The sequence below is a fragment of the Budorcas taxicolor genome, chromosome 12 (assembly GCF_023091745.1).
Source record: "Budorcas taxicolor isolate Tak-1 chromosome 12, Takin1.1, whole genome shotgun sequence".
Classification (NCBI taxonomy): Eukaryota; Metazoa; Chordata; class Mammalia; order Artiodactyla; family Bovidae; genus Budorcas; species Budorcas taxicolor.
Genome location: NC_068921.1, coordinates 74,775,644 through 74,790,592, shown reverse-complemented (window position 1 = coordinate 74,790,592; position 14,949 = coordinate 74,775,644).

Below are 14,949 nucleotides of genomic sequence, written 5' to 3'. Positions count from 1 at the left end.
TATTTCTAAAGATCATTCTTCCAAAGAAGCTGAAATTTGATGATATGAAGGTCTCTTAAAACTTATGCTCCAAGTGTAGATTGTTTGTGGTCAAATTTCTTTGCTTATTGTTACAATCCCAGACATGAAACTAGGCATCTCTGTATGTTTTATTTCATTTATTTATCATAAAATTTTCAAAAATGAAAGAATTCACCAACAGCGTCCATATCTCTTTAGTGAGATGGGATAGATATTTTTAAATGTGTAAATGTGTGTAATAAAAAATTATATGCTTTCACGGTCTCCCCTTCAGAACTAAATCAGACATTTTCTGAGTAGGGTACAGCGTGTTCTGTACTAAAGGAAAACCCTTGCTTGGAACAAAAGTGTTACTGACTAGCTCTGCCTGCCAGAGACCTTTATTTCACAGGAAATGTGAATATGAAAGTATTTTACTAGTAATTAGCTTTTAAAATAGCAGCGACTTCATTTTCTTCATTTATGCCTGGAAGCTAGACATGGAATTTGTGGGGGGTTTTGTGGTTTGCATGAAATGGTTAGAAACATGCTGCATTCTAGCTGAGAAATATGAGGATTTACCAAACTTGGTCTTCACCTGAGACCGCACCAAGAACAGTCTTGAGGAGACAGTAAACCCTGAAAATGAGTAACCAGTGTTTTCAGCAGGTGCTGCCCCAGTCTGGGCCACCAGCCCCATCCTCTTCCACATTCATCCTTGTATCCAGGGGAACATCTAAAGGACTCAGTAATTACAATAGCATTCACTGACTCTTCAAGCTTATTGTCCCCATTTAGAGATGGTAAAACTGAGGCACAGAGAGGTTAAGGGTCTTAACAAAGGTCATAGTTAATAAGTGGCCAAAGTCAAGCTTTAAACCCAGGCAATCTGATTTCAAAGCTACTCATTTAACCGCCATGCTACATCTCATACCATATTTGAAGACATTAAACGTTGATACTAGTGGGATTAATTAATATCTCATGCCAGGCAAATTCTGTCAGTTTCTATTATCATCCCTGGTAGCTGTTATTACTGGTAAGTTGGGGCTTAGACCTTTATGGTCAGGCCTTTACCAACTACTAGGAATACCAAATCATTTTCTAAAATGATGATGATACCAGTTAAAATTTTCAATGCTATATGAGAGTCTGTCTTGTACTATTTTAAATTTTTTACTGACGTGATAGGTGTGAAATGGTATCTTGTGTTTTTAGATTGCATTTCTCCAAATTATGGATACAGTGGAAATTTTTTCACATGTGTTTGGGCCATTTATATTCCTTCTTCTGTGAAATGTCTGTTCATGGCTTTTGCTCATTTTTGTAGTGAGTTGTTTGTCTTTGTTTCATATTGAATTATAGGAATCCTTTACATATTCCTGCTGTTAATTTTTTGTCTCTTATAATATGTATATTGATAACTTACTTGTATATTTCTTATTGATCCACTTGATAAATAGAAGTTCTTAATCTTAAAGAGTTAAATTTATTGATCTTTTTCCTTTATGATTTTGAGCTTTAAAGTATTTAATGTATCTAGTAAATATATTCTTATGCATTGTCTTCTTAAAAATTTATAGATTTCCCCTTTACATTAAGTCTTGAATTGGAATTAGCAACTTTCACGTATGGTGGGAGGTAGGGATCCAATTTAAAAAAAATTTCAATCCATTGGATCACCAGATGTTCAAGTACCATTTATTGGGTAGTTTCCCTTCCCACACTGATTTTCCAAGTCCCTGTCATTGTCATAGTCAAGCCTTCTTATATGTGTGGACTGTTTCTGGCCTTTCTGTTTTGTTCCATTGGTCTGCCTTGTTTGACGCTTCATCAGTTCCTATCTTAGTTGCTGCAGTTTTATAACTAGTTCTGATGTGGATTCTAAAAGTCCTTTCCCTTATTTCCTTATTCTCCTTTGGGAATGTTTTGCCATTTCTAGTCCTTTGCTTTTCAATATACATTTTCGAATCAGTCTGTCAGTTACCATAAACAATGTTAGTATTTTGATTGGATGGTTTCACAGTTGTAGATTACTATAGGAAGAAGTGACAGCTTTTTTGTGTACCTGAAATATCCCTGTTTATTAAAGTCTTTCCAAAAAAGTTGAAAAATTTTCTCAAAAAGTCTTTATCCATCTTTTATAACTGGCATCTTGCTTAAAAATGTATTTTTGAATTGCTGTTCTGCACAGTTATACAATTATTTATTATGTGGCAGAGACCACCTTGGTTGTCATTAAAGGTGTTTCCCTTTCTTCCTAGACCCACATCTTCTTGGCCTCCCTTCCACGTAGGTGCGGCCATGTGACTGATCTCTGAAAGATGGAATGGGGGTAACCATGCTGTATCCCACATTGAGGTGTGACCCATAAAACCTTCCCCTGTGGCCCACTATCCCTTCCTTCTAAGGTGCCGGATGTGGATGCCAGAAAAACTTGGAAAACCATATGTTGAATAGGGTGGCATCTCTATCAGCTGGGTCCCCAGGTGACTAGGTAGCATGGAGCCCCATCTCTCACCTGCTCCAGTTAAATTAGCTTTACATGATGAGACACAGTTTTTATTTTATTAAGCCACTGAGTTGTATCTCAATTGTATTACAATGAATATGATTATCTTAATGAATGCATGGTAATTCTAATTCCAGCAAGTTGATAAGCACATCTATTAATCTAAATATTTATCTGTTGATTCTTTAGTGTTTTCCACATAAAAATTGGGGTTTCCCTGGTGGCTCAGTGGTAAAAAAAAATCTGCCTGCCAATGCAGGAGATAATAGGTTCAATCCCTGGGTAGGGAAGATCTCTTGGAGAAGGGAATGGCAACCCACTCCAGCATTCTTGCCTGGAAAATTCCATGGACAGAGGAGCCTGGTGGGGTACAGTCCATGGTGTTTCAAAGAATCAGACATGACTTAGCAACTGGGCATGCACACACACATGCATGCTAAAATTAACATCATTTGTTACTTAAAATTAAAATAATGAGCTTTGCTTGATTTCTTTCCTGTTTTTTTTTTAAATTAGGTTTTCTTCTTTTTTGTATTATAGTACTAAGACCTGTACAATTCTGAATCAAAGTAGCAAAGGTTTGCAAGTTGCCTTGCTCCTGATATTCAAGGGTGTTCTTTTAATATTTTGCCATTAATTGCATGCTTGGTATAATTTTGTATGTATATCTTTTTACAGGATATGGAAATTCCCTATTATTACTAATGTGTCAAGAGATTTTTTAAAAATCATAAATGGAAGTTATTTTATTTAATGATATATTTATGTCTTTGGGAAAATGTGTTTCTGCATTAATCTGATAATGTGCAAATACATCTGTTTTGTGAGTGATATTCACCATAATTTTAGCTGAGGCTCAAAATTAATAAATCCACTTTAAGAAGCAGATTCTCAATATTATCTATTTAGTTTCTATTTTGAGGAAAATTTCTCTTACATTCATTATTGTCTTCTTTATACTTTCTTGGGACTTAATCTGCTTTTTTTAAACTAACTTCTTAATGTAGATATTAATTTATTAGTTTTGAGCCTTTCTTTCCTAACATAAATATTTAAGCTGTACATTTTCATTCAACATTTTATTTGCATCTTTAAAGTTTGTATATATTTCATTATTGTTCAGTTCAATATTTTAAATTTCCATTGTTCTTTCATTCAGAGCACTGTTTTAAAATTACTAAACAAGTAGAGTTTCCAGTTACTTTATATTAATTTCTAACAACTGCATTTTTTAAACCAGGAAAGTGTGATTGGATATGCATTATTTGTGATTTATTATTGAGGTGATGGAATTCCAGTGGAGCTATTTCAAATCCTGAAAGATGATGCTGTGAAAGTGCTGCGCTCAATATGCCAGCAAATTTGGAAAACTCAGCTGTGCCCACAGGACTGGAAAAGGTCAGTTTTCATTCCAATCCCAAAGAAAGGCAATGCCAAAGAATGCTCAAACTACTGCACAATTGCACTCATCTCACATGCTAGTAAAGTAATGCTCAAAATTCTCCAAGCCAAGCTTCAGCAATATGTGAACTGTGAACTTCCAGATGTTCAAGCTGGTTTTAGAAAAGGCAGAGGAATCAGAGATCAAATTACCAACATCCGCTGGATTATGGAAAAAGCAAGAGAGTTCCAGAAAGACATCTATTTCTGCTTTATTGACTATGCCAAAGCCTTTGACTGTGTGCATCACAATAAACTGTGGAAAATTCTGAAAGAGATGGGAATACCAGACCACCTGACCTGTCTTTGAGAAACCTATATGCAGGTCAAGAAGCAACAGTTAGAACTGGACATGGAACAACAGACTGGTTCCAAATAGGAAAAGGAGTGCGTCAAGGCTGTATATTGTCACCCTGCTTATTGAACTTCTATGCAGAGTACATCATGAGAAACGCTGGACTGGAAGAAACACAAGCTGGAATCAAGATTGCCAGGAGAAATATCAATAACCTCAGATATGCAGATGACACCACCCTTATGGCAGAAAGTGAAGAGGAACTAAAAAGCCTCTTGATGAAAGTGAAAGAGGAAAGTGAAAAAGTTGGCTAAAAGCACAACATTCAGAAAACAAAGATCGTGGCATCTGGTCCCATCACTTCATGGCAAAAAATGGGGAAACAGTGGAAACAGTGTCAGACTTTATTTTTCTGGGCTCCAAAATCACTGCAGATGCTGACTGCAGCCATGAAATTAAAAGACGCTTACTCCTTGGAAGAAAAGTTACAACCAACCTAGGTAGCATATTCAAAAGCAGAGACATTACTTTGCCGACTAAGGTCCATCTAGTCAAGGCTATGGTTTTTCCTCTGGTCATGTATGGATGTGAGAGTTGGACTTTGAAGAAAGCTGAGCGCCAAAGAATTGATGCTTTTGAACTGTGGTGTTGGAGAAGACTCTTGAGAGTCCCTTGGACTGCAAGTAGATCCAACCAGTCCATTCTGAAGGAGATCGGCCCTGGGATTTCTTTGGAAGGAATGATGCTAAAGCTGAAACTCCAGTACTTTGGCCACTTCATGCGAAGAGTTGACTCACTGGGGAAGACTCTGATGCTGGGAGGGATTGTGGGCAGGAGGAGAAGGTAATGACAGAGGATGAGATGGCTGGATGGCATCACCGACTTGGTGCACATGAATTTGAGTGAACTCCGGGAGTTGGTGATGGACAGTGAGGCCTGGCGTGCTGCAATTCATGGGGTCGCAAAGAGTCGGACACGACTGAGTGACTGAACTGAACTGATTGAGGTTTGCATTAATGGCCTGGCACAGAGTGAATTTTAAAAAATGTTTCCTATGTGCGTGAAGTAATGCATATTCATTCTTTTTTGAGTTCTGTGCTTATTAGGTCAAGCATATTGATATGATCTTTAAATATTTCAATTGTCTCCTCATGTACTTAATCTCGCTTGGTCAGTCAATTACTAAGTAGATGTATAAATTTTCTATGATGAGGATCTCTGAGAGTTCTGTTAATTTTTGCTTATATTCAATTTTTATGTGATGTTTTGCATTTATATTTAATGTGTATACCCATATAGAGTTGATTTTCTTTATGATCTGATCATTTGACATAGCCTTTTAAATTCTCTAGTATTGGCTCTTGGCTTTAAAATTTACTTTGTCTGGTATTATTGTGGTTATACCTGGTTTCTTTTAGTTAGTTTTTTCTAGTTTCTCCTCTTTCATACTCTGACTTTCCAACTTTCTGTGTACTTATATTTTAGAAATGCTTATTTTAAACATCACATACCTAGGGTTCTTTAAAAAGAAATCCAGCCTAGCAAAGATATAACAGAAGGTTCAGTCTATTTATATTTATTGTCAATAGTGATATTTGCATTTATTTTACTATCTGATTTTGTGATCTCTATATATTTTCTTTGTTTCAGTTTCTTTTTATTTCCCTTTCCCCACCTTCTTTTGGATTGGTGGTCACTTTTTTTCCCCTCCATTTGATAGTTGTACTCATTGTGGTTCCCCTTAGTGGTTTACTAGGAACAGTGTCTTTGAAACTGTGAGTTGTGAAAATAATTTTGTGATTATTGACTTTAAAAAAAGTATATAGAATAGGATGGTAAATGGAGTAGTAAATGTATAATTAGGGAAAATATTGTTTTCATGACCATGTTTTTACAGATATATGTATATTTCAGATATATGTGTATTTCAGGTATATCTGAAATATACATATATATATACACATACATGCATATATAGCTTGGAACATGGCTTGTTATTATTATTGCCTCCATTAGCCTCACTGGTCCGCTGGTTTTATTTTCAATCATTCTAACATAGCCAAATAGCAATACCCTGTAGAGCCATTTTGGAGGCTGAAGCAAAACGAAAACTGTGTACTTTTCAGAATTTGTTCTCATACATAAAATATATACACTTTTCAAAGTATTTTCTTCTGTTGTGGACTAAGTGGAAAAAGTTAATGAAAGGTCAACAGCTGAAACACCAGAATATATAGAAAGCCGGCGAGGCCCAGTCTGACGTCAGGCTGGTGTCTAACCCAGAGGCCATGTGCAAGCTGATGGGAAAGGTCAGCTCCCTCTGCAAAGAGTGGCAAGTCAAGCAAACAAGGACAGCAGCCTTGTTCACAATCTTGATCCTTTGTTATCGTGGACTTTTCCCCCATTAGTTTTGATTTTTAATATGTTACACTATTTGTTATATGGATTACGTATGGATTACGGATATTTTTTATCAGTCACCCTAGGTAGGCAAGCAAACAGGATTCAGCCCTGCTGACCATGTAGGGCTTGGGGCCCCTGCTGCAGGCCCATACTTCCTGGGATGGGTCCAGTCTAGCTTTTGATCTCCCGTGCAACTTAAAGCCGGGCACGTGCCGCCAGGCAAAGAATGGGTTTGGTGCTTGCTCACATTAAAATATTCCCATTAAAGCAAAAAATCTCTGAGCATTTTTTACTTTCTTGATAGCTCCTCAGTGCATATGAAGAGAAGTTTTTAATATTTTATCCAGCTGTCTGTTTTTCCCCAGAGGCTCATTCATTGTGTTTATTCTATTTATTGCCCCCAGAAATGGAAGTCTGGGAGGTTCATTACCACAAGATGTAAAAAATATGACTTATCTGCTGAGTTCAGCCAGTGTCTGATGACTAGCCACTGCTTTACCTAATTCCACTGAGAGGTAACCAGGTCAGTTCGGTTCAGTCGCTCAGTCGTGTCTGACTCTTTGCGACCCCATGGACTGCAGCGCGTCAGGCTTTCCTGTCCATCACCAACTCCTGGAGCTTGCTCAAACTCATGTGCCTCGAGTTGGTGATGCCATCCAACCATCTCATCTTCTGTCATCCCCTTCTCCTCCTGCTTTCAATCTTTCCCAGCATCAGGGTCTTTTCCAGTGAGTCGGTTCTTCACATCAAGTGTTGGAGTTTCAGCTTGAGCATCAGTTCTTCCAATGAATATTCAGGACTGATTTCTTTTAGGATGGACTGGTCTGATCTCCTTGCAGTTCAAGGGACTCTCAAGAGTCTTTTCCAACACCACAGTTCAAAAGCATCAATTCTTCATCTCTCAGCAACCCTGATTAACCTTTCCAGGAGCAGGGCTGACAGATGGTCCTCCTGGAAAAACGATTCATACAGAGCAATTCCTTTTAAATGGCAAACTTTTCAAAGTTTGATTTATTTTTTCAAAGATAGTTAATGCTTTTATGTTCTAGGCACAGTTCTAAGAGTTTGGCGTATGTTAACTAGTTCTCACAACTACCTTATGCGGTAAACACTATTATTAATCAGCTCTTTTTCACAGAGAAGGAAGACAGAACTAGAGGTTCACTCACCTGCCTATGATGAGTCAGGATTTGCACTGGGCTTCCCAAGTGGCTCAGTGGTAAAGAATCTACCTGCCAATGCAGGAGATACAAGAGATGAGGTTCGATCCCTGGGTCAGGACGATCCCCTGGAGTAGGCAATAGCCACCCACCCCAGTATTCTTGCCTGGGAAATTCCATGGACAGAGGAGCCTAGCGGGCTACAGTCCACAGGGTCACAAAGAGTGGGATACGATTGAGCGCACACGGGCAATGCAATGTCAGCTTGGCTACTAGTGGTGCGCTTTTAACTGCTATGCTGTAGGGCCTTCACACATCACAGGGCGTGATGCGGTTAGCCCAGACCAAGGAGCAAAGGGCTCCCAGCCTGACCCATTTTCCTGGCTCCTGCAGTTCTGCATGTGCGTAGAATATATGAAAATGAGTCCCGGTGTCCGCAGCTAGTCATCAACTCATGCACTAAATATGTCAATTGATTTCTGTAAAGATTTCTACCAGAGCGAAACCACCAAATATGTGGCTTTTATTCAAAACATATTGATGACTCTTGGAGGAGTTGAGATCATCTCAACATTGATTATGTGTGTGTGTTTCTTAATTACTCCCTGCTGTCTTCATGGGCACCTTGGTCAATAGTGCAGATCAATTGTATTAATTCCCGAGTGTGACCCCCTTCCACTTGTAAATGTCATGATTGATGGAGAGGAATCACTTCGGTTATTTTGAAATGAGCCTGACAGGTGGTGTGGGTCACTTTCTGGAGTTTTATACTCTTGTGCTTTATAGCCAAATCTGGCTCCAGAATCGTATTTACTGAATATGCTTTGTTTCAACCTAATATGAAGGTCTTTGGCTTCCATAAGAACCACTTTGATATTTTTTTTTTCCTGGCTTCTTTTCAAAGAAGTACTGACAAAGAGCTCAGGAGTACAAAAGACCAAGAGCAAAATTTAGATCAAGTGAAACATGAGTTTCTCTGGTGCCTTAAAACATAAAAGCTATGTTTCCTCTGAATGTATGTGAAAATTTGCCATTTTGGGAATCCGCAATAAAGAATACTTCAATGTTGACTTTTTTCTTCTTTTTCTTAGATGATTAATTCAACACTCTCTTAGGCAAAACACTTTCATAGGCAAATAATTTTCTTTATCTAAAAGAATCAAATTATGACATAGAATACAGTTCTTGCTTAAAAGGAACTCCAACACTTGAATAATGGAATTAGTAAATGATAGAGGTGCCTTTCTGTCTGAGTCTGGATTTTCTGAGAAGCAGTCTTGGAGATGGGGATTTCTACCCCTGTGGAAGGGAAGGGGGCACAACTGGGTGAAGGGAGAAGTTGGGCTGTGACACAGTCTCCACAGAGGCCTCAGCCCCCACCCCAGGGAACTTTGGATCTGGTTGCAGTATTTGCCTTGAGTTGGGCGAAGCTGGGGGCCTTTACACTCGTGTGTCAATCCACTGGTCAAGGGCCCTGCTGGGGGAGGGGGCAAGACTTCAGACAAGGCAGTTCTCTTTAGTCAATGCAATTCCAGAAGAAGGCTGACAGCTGCAGCCTGAAAATGGGGTCTTTGTCAGCAGCATCAAGTCAAGATGAGGTCACTGGGGTGGTGCCCTAATCCAAGATAATTGGTGACGTTATAAGAGGATAACGTGAAGACAGACACCCGAGGGAAAGGCCCTGGGATGATGGAGACAGCAACCGGGGTTATGCAGCTGCGAGCTGAGAAACACCAAGGAGTGAGGGCCACCACCGGAAGCTGGGGGCTTCCCTGCTGGCTCAGTGGTAAAGAATCTGCTTGCAATGCAGGGGATGCTGATTCGATCTCTGGGTCGGGAAGATCCCCTGGAGGAGGGCATGGAAACCCACTCCAGTATTCTTGCCTGGAGAATTCCATAGAGAGAGGAGCCTGACGGGCTACAGTCCATAGTGTCGCAAAGAGTTGGACACGACTGAACTCTCGTGTATGTTGCACCAAAAGCTGGGAGAGGCAGGGATCAAATGTCTCCAGAGCCGCAAAGGGATCTGAGCCCTGCCAGCTCCGTGATTTCAGACTTCAGCCTGGAGAACTGGAGAGAATTCCTCTCTGCTGTTGTAAGTCACTCTCTGTGGAGGGCTTTCTTAAAGCAGACTTAGGAAAACTATAGTACCCTCTAGCCTTTCTCCCTTTTTCACAGGTTGATTTTTCCTCGTTTGTTCCACGGAAAGCTTCTTGAGGGTAGAAACTGGCCTTCCTCCTGTTCGTGTTCCTTGAACAGCTTAGCAGGACTTAGTCGGGGCACGGGGAGCATTCACTGAACTGAAATAATTGTAGGCTTCCCCAGAGATAGTGCAGCTCATTATTAGTTATTGTAAACCCCCTATAATTTGCCTGTCAGCTTCTGACATTAATTGTCATCGAGGACATAGAAGAGGTGCCTCTTAGTTGCCGAGAGGTGTTCGGATAAAATGAGGAAATAAATACTGATAGGGAAACCCAGGAGCTTACTTTAATATTATTTTAAGAACGGTTACTAACATTGACTGAGAACTTGCTGTGTGTCAGCGTCTGTTCCCCATGGTCAGTGCACATCCTTTCATTGAACTGTCATAAAGCCTGGTTGAGGGCGATCCTGTTAGATCCAGCTTACCGATGAAAAACATTAATGCTTAGAAGCTGTAATATGCAGAATTGAGAGTCAAGCTTGGGCAGTAACCCTGTAAAATTTGCTCTCAACCACTAGACTGCTGGGAAATGCAGACACTCACCACTCCTTTCTGCAGAACTGAAAAACCCTCAACCTTGTGTTTACGGACATGAAAGTGTTAGGCTCTCAGTCCTGTCTGACTCTGAGACCCCATGGTCTGTAGCCCCAGCTCCTCTGTCCATGAGAGTCTCCAGGCAACAATACTAGAGTGGGTTGCCATTCCTTTCTCCACAGGATCTTCTCGACTCAGGAACTGAACCCAGGTGTCCTGCCCTGCAAGCAGATTTATTACTGTCTGAGCCACCAGGAAAGTGTTTATGGATAATAATGTGTTTAGGTTGCTCTAGATAGAAGTGTGTTGTGAGACTGTTGAATATATACTTCTTCTGTCGTATGCTTGTTACCTCCATATATAGCCCATCAATTTACTCAATGTATTTAGCTCCGTTGGTAAAGAATCCGCCTGCAGTACAGGAGACCCCAGTTCAATCCCTGAGTTGGGAAGATCTGCTGGAGAAGGGGTAGGCTACCCACTCCAGTATTCTGGCCTGGAGAATTCCATGGCCTGTATAGTCTATGGGGTCAAAAAGCGTCTACAGCTGAGTGATTTTCACCTCACTGCCATTTAGAGAATATGACCCAGGTTCCCGACGCTGCCATGCTACTTGGAGTATGCTTTTCTTCCTTCCTCTGCAAAGCCACAAGTTTTATACTTAAGTGAGTGTGTTTCCACCTGTGTGTGCACTGCAGGGCTTCTTAGAGGGAGGGCCCGGCAATGAGGACACTTTGCTGCTGTTCTGCTTTTTTCTTTCTTTTGAAAGAAAGTTGCTCCCAGTGGGTCAGATGCTAAAGAATCTGCCTGCAATGTAAGAGACCCGGGTTTGGATCCCTGGTTCGGGAAGATCCCCTGGAGAAAGGGAATAGCTAGCCACTTCTTGCTTGGAGTATTCTTGCTTGGAGAATTCTACGGACAGAGTCCATGGGGTCGCATAGAGTTGGACATGACTGAGCGAATAACATTTTCACTTTGTTCTTTAGCAAAAGAAAAATTAAATTCCCCAAATTCAGATCATTTACGGTTCCCCATGAGGGTTGATAAGCAAGCATCTCCCTTGGTTTATTAATCCAAACTCCTGAAAAAAATCCACCAGAGTAAAGACATCAGAGAAAGGAGCGACTCTGTGGACACAACTGGATTTTAGGGACGTATGATCCATACATGGTTTTTATCCAGAAAGTCATGCTACATCTTTTTGGGGACTGCTTCATCAGGAATTAATGGGACATTAATGGGACATACCCTTATTGGGAAAAATCGGGGAAAATTCAATGGCTTTCAATACTTTTATTTCAATTTCATATTGAAGTTTGATTTTTAAAAAGCAGATAACACTAGATATTTTTATTTCAATTTCATATTGAAGTTTGATTTAAAAAACTGGATAACCCTGGTGAGATGGGGCAATGTCACATCCCCTTCAGTGGTTTCTGGTCCTAATAAAGAATTAAGCTCTTTACTAAACTTAGAATAGCACTGTGCAGCTCAGAGCTACAGAATATTTCATAAATAGTATTCTCGTGATAGGGAAGAAAACCTGTTTTTAATCCTATTAAAGGATTCTTATGATGGCTTCCCCTTGAACCCGGATGAATGCTTTACTCTGAGTTCTTTTCTGAATTTTGGGCCTGAACATTTGCCACAAATACAGCTCATGCCGACATGACTGTAGAGTTAGGGCAAGCCAGGGCTTGAGAGTTCTGCTGCTCTGTGTGATCTCAAGAATCACTTAATTTTTGTGTCTCGATTTCCCTTGTACATTATGAATGTAGTAGTTCCTTCATAATGCTAAGGATTATGTCAAGTATATTTGAACACAACAAAGTTACTTTCTGATTATACCCGATTTCATGAGAATAACTATATGGTTTTGACCAAATTTGGAGGGGAGGTCTGAAATGGTTTTATTAAAATATATGCCAAGTAACACATGAGACATAAGGGCTTCTTAGGTTGTGCCAGTGGTAAGGAATCCGCCTGTTATGCAGGAGCTGCAAGAGACACGGGTTTGATCCCTGGTTTGGGAAGATCCCCTGGAGGAGGAAATCGCAACCCACTCCAGTATTCTTGCCTGGGAAATCCCGTGGACAGAGGAGCCTGGTGGGCTGGAGTCCGTGGGGTCGCAGAGTCAGATATGACCGCGTCTGAGCACACATCAGGGGCCAGCTAGCATATAAGACACTTAGACTGAGCACCTGAAACGATCCCTCAGATGGGTGAGCCATCATTTTTTTCAAAATCGCTGAAGCAGTGGGAGAAAGAGAGGTCACATGATTGCTGGTTACGCAATTGAAATCACCTGGATAGAGGTTTTCCAACTAAGCTGTGGACCTAGTCATCCTGAGGGCAGACACGGAGAGGAAATGTTGTCGAGTCAGGTTACTGGTCACAGCAGAACCTCTATGTATATTGAAAAGAATCTCTGCAGTCGTTAGAACTTAGATTAGTGATTCTCCTCAATGACCAGCGTGGGTCTCTATACATTTAATAGAAATCTATGTGGACTCTTTTCCAAAGCCCTTGACGCATAAGCTAGTCCCTGGGGAATATTCTAGGTTCCACCCCTTCCCCATCCTGCCAACCCATCTCCCACCAAAAGCATGGAGGGAAGTTATTACTGCGTCCATTCATACTGCGTATGAATCATTCTGATTCACAATAACTGTCATTTCAACGGTGATAACCCAGTCCAACAGCAATGGGAGTCTAATATTTCTGAGACTCTATTTGGGTGGGGGGGTGGGGAGGAGAACTCATTCTTTAAGTGAGCCAGAATTTCCTTCTCACGGATTTCAGAATGTTGAACTGTATCTTGGTTTGCCTGACTGCCCCTAAAAGCTTTAAAGTGTTACAGAAGATCTGTGACTAATAATAAACAAGAGTATATTTGTGAGTGTGAAACATTTTTTAGTTGGGGGCTGCCCCAAATTAAGATACCTTCCTATTGCCAGATAATTATAGAATAATTTTACTTTATATTTTAACATTTTCTATGCTGAAGAGAGAAATTAGTTTCATCCTCTCAGGTTTAAATTTCTCTTTTTTTAATGCAGTACCAGAGAAAGTCGGTCTACTCATGAAAATTATACTTCATCAACCAGGTGTGAACAATTTTGAGTAGCTTGTCTTACATTTTTCACTTAAAATAACTTGTTCTCGAAGTCTGGCACCTTGAACTTACTATTAACAGGGAATGTTTTCTTGGCAGGAGTGATTGATACCATAGCAGCTTTTTAAAGTTTTTTTTTTTCTTTTTTTTTTAATGTGGGCCATTTTTAAAGTCTTCATTGAATTTGCTACAATATTGCTTCTGTTTTAAGTTTTGGTTTTTTGGCCATGAGGCATGTGAAATCTTACCTCCCTGACCAGGGATCGAACCTGCACCCTCTGCATTGGAAGGCGAAGTCTCAGCCACCGGACCAACAGGGAAGTCCCCATCTTTTAAATCATTGCTCATCCAAACATAGAGCCGGTTTTTCAAACATCTGCGAAAGTACCCAAGTATTTTCACCCTTGGAATTCCTGATGACACCGTTTAAAAATACAAGTGCCTTTATTTGTAATATGCCTGGTCTGTTGAATGTTTGTGTTTTCTGCTCATAAGGGGTCTCATAACCACTCAGAAGGCCTGAAGCTTTAAACCTGCACTGAAGAAAATCTTGTCTCCCCATTCCTGCCTTGGCTCATTGAGGGGGTGACTTCTGCCAAACCCTGCATGACAAGGACCCTTCCCACCTTCCTTAAGAAATATCATGGGCCTCAAAGGACAGAGAAAGGAGGAGACTGAGAAGGCGCCCAGCACCTCTCGGGAGGCGTGGCTTTGATGAACACCTGTCCACAGGTGTGCTGCTCAGCGCTCGTGCTCTCCTTGGCCTACCTGGGGCTGGGATAGCCCGTAGACCAGGGCTCATCATTCTGCCCCTCTCTGCAGCCTAAGGTCTAAGACACGTCGCTCACCTGGGCTCTCACCTGAAGCCTGTCTCATGGATTAATGGGCACTTTCTTGTCTGTTAATTAACTGATGTTTTGTTCCCCATTTGGTTACTGATGTTCACATCTCTTCATATTCAGGCAAAATTCTAAAGTAGGGGGCAGAGTGGTGGGATTTATTTTTATTTCAATTTCAAAGAATACTAGAACTACTTCCCAAATGAGCCTTGTAAATTGTGTTTCCTACTATTAAAAATCCAGAGAAAAAAACAAACCCCCAAAACCAAATCAAAAGCCTGCTCTTCTCTGAAGTTACCAACCATTGTCTGTGTGAGTGTTAAAACCATTTTGTTTGGCTAATTATCAATCTGTCTCAACAACAAAAAAGTGGAGGAAGACCAGAAATCCTTTTAAATGCTTCTTTTATTTCATTGGTTGTATATTGGGTGAGTGAACTGAATAT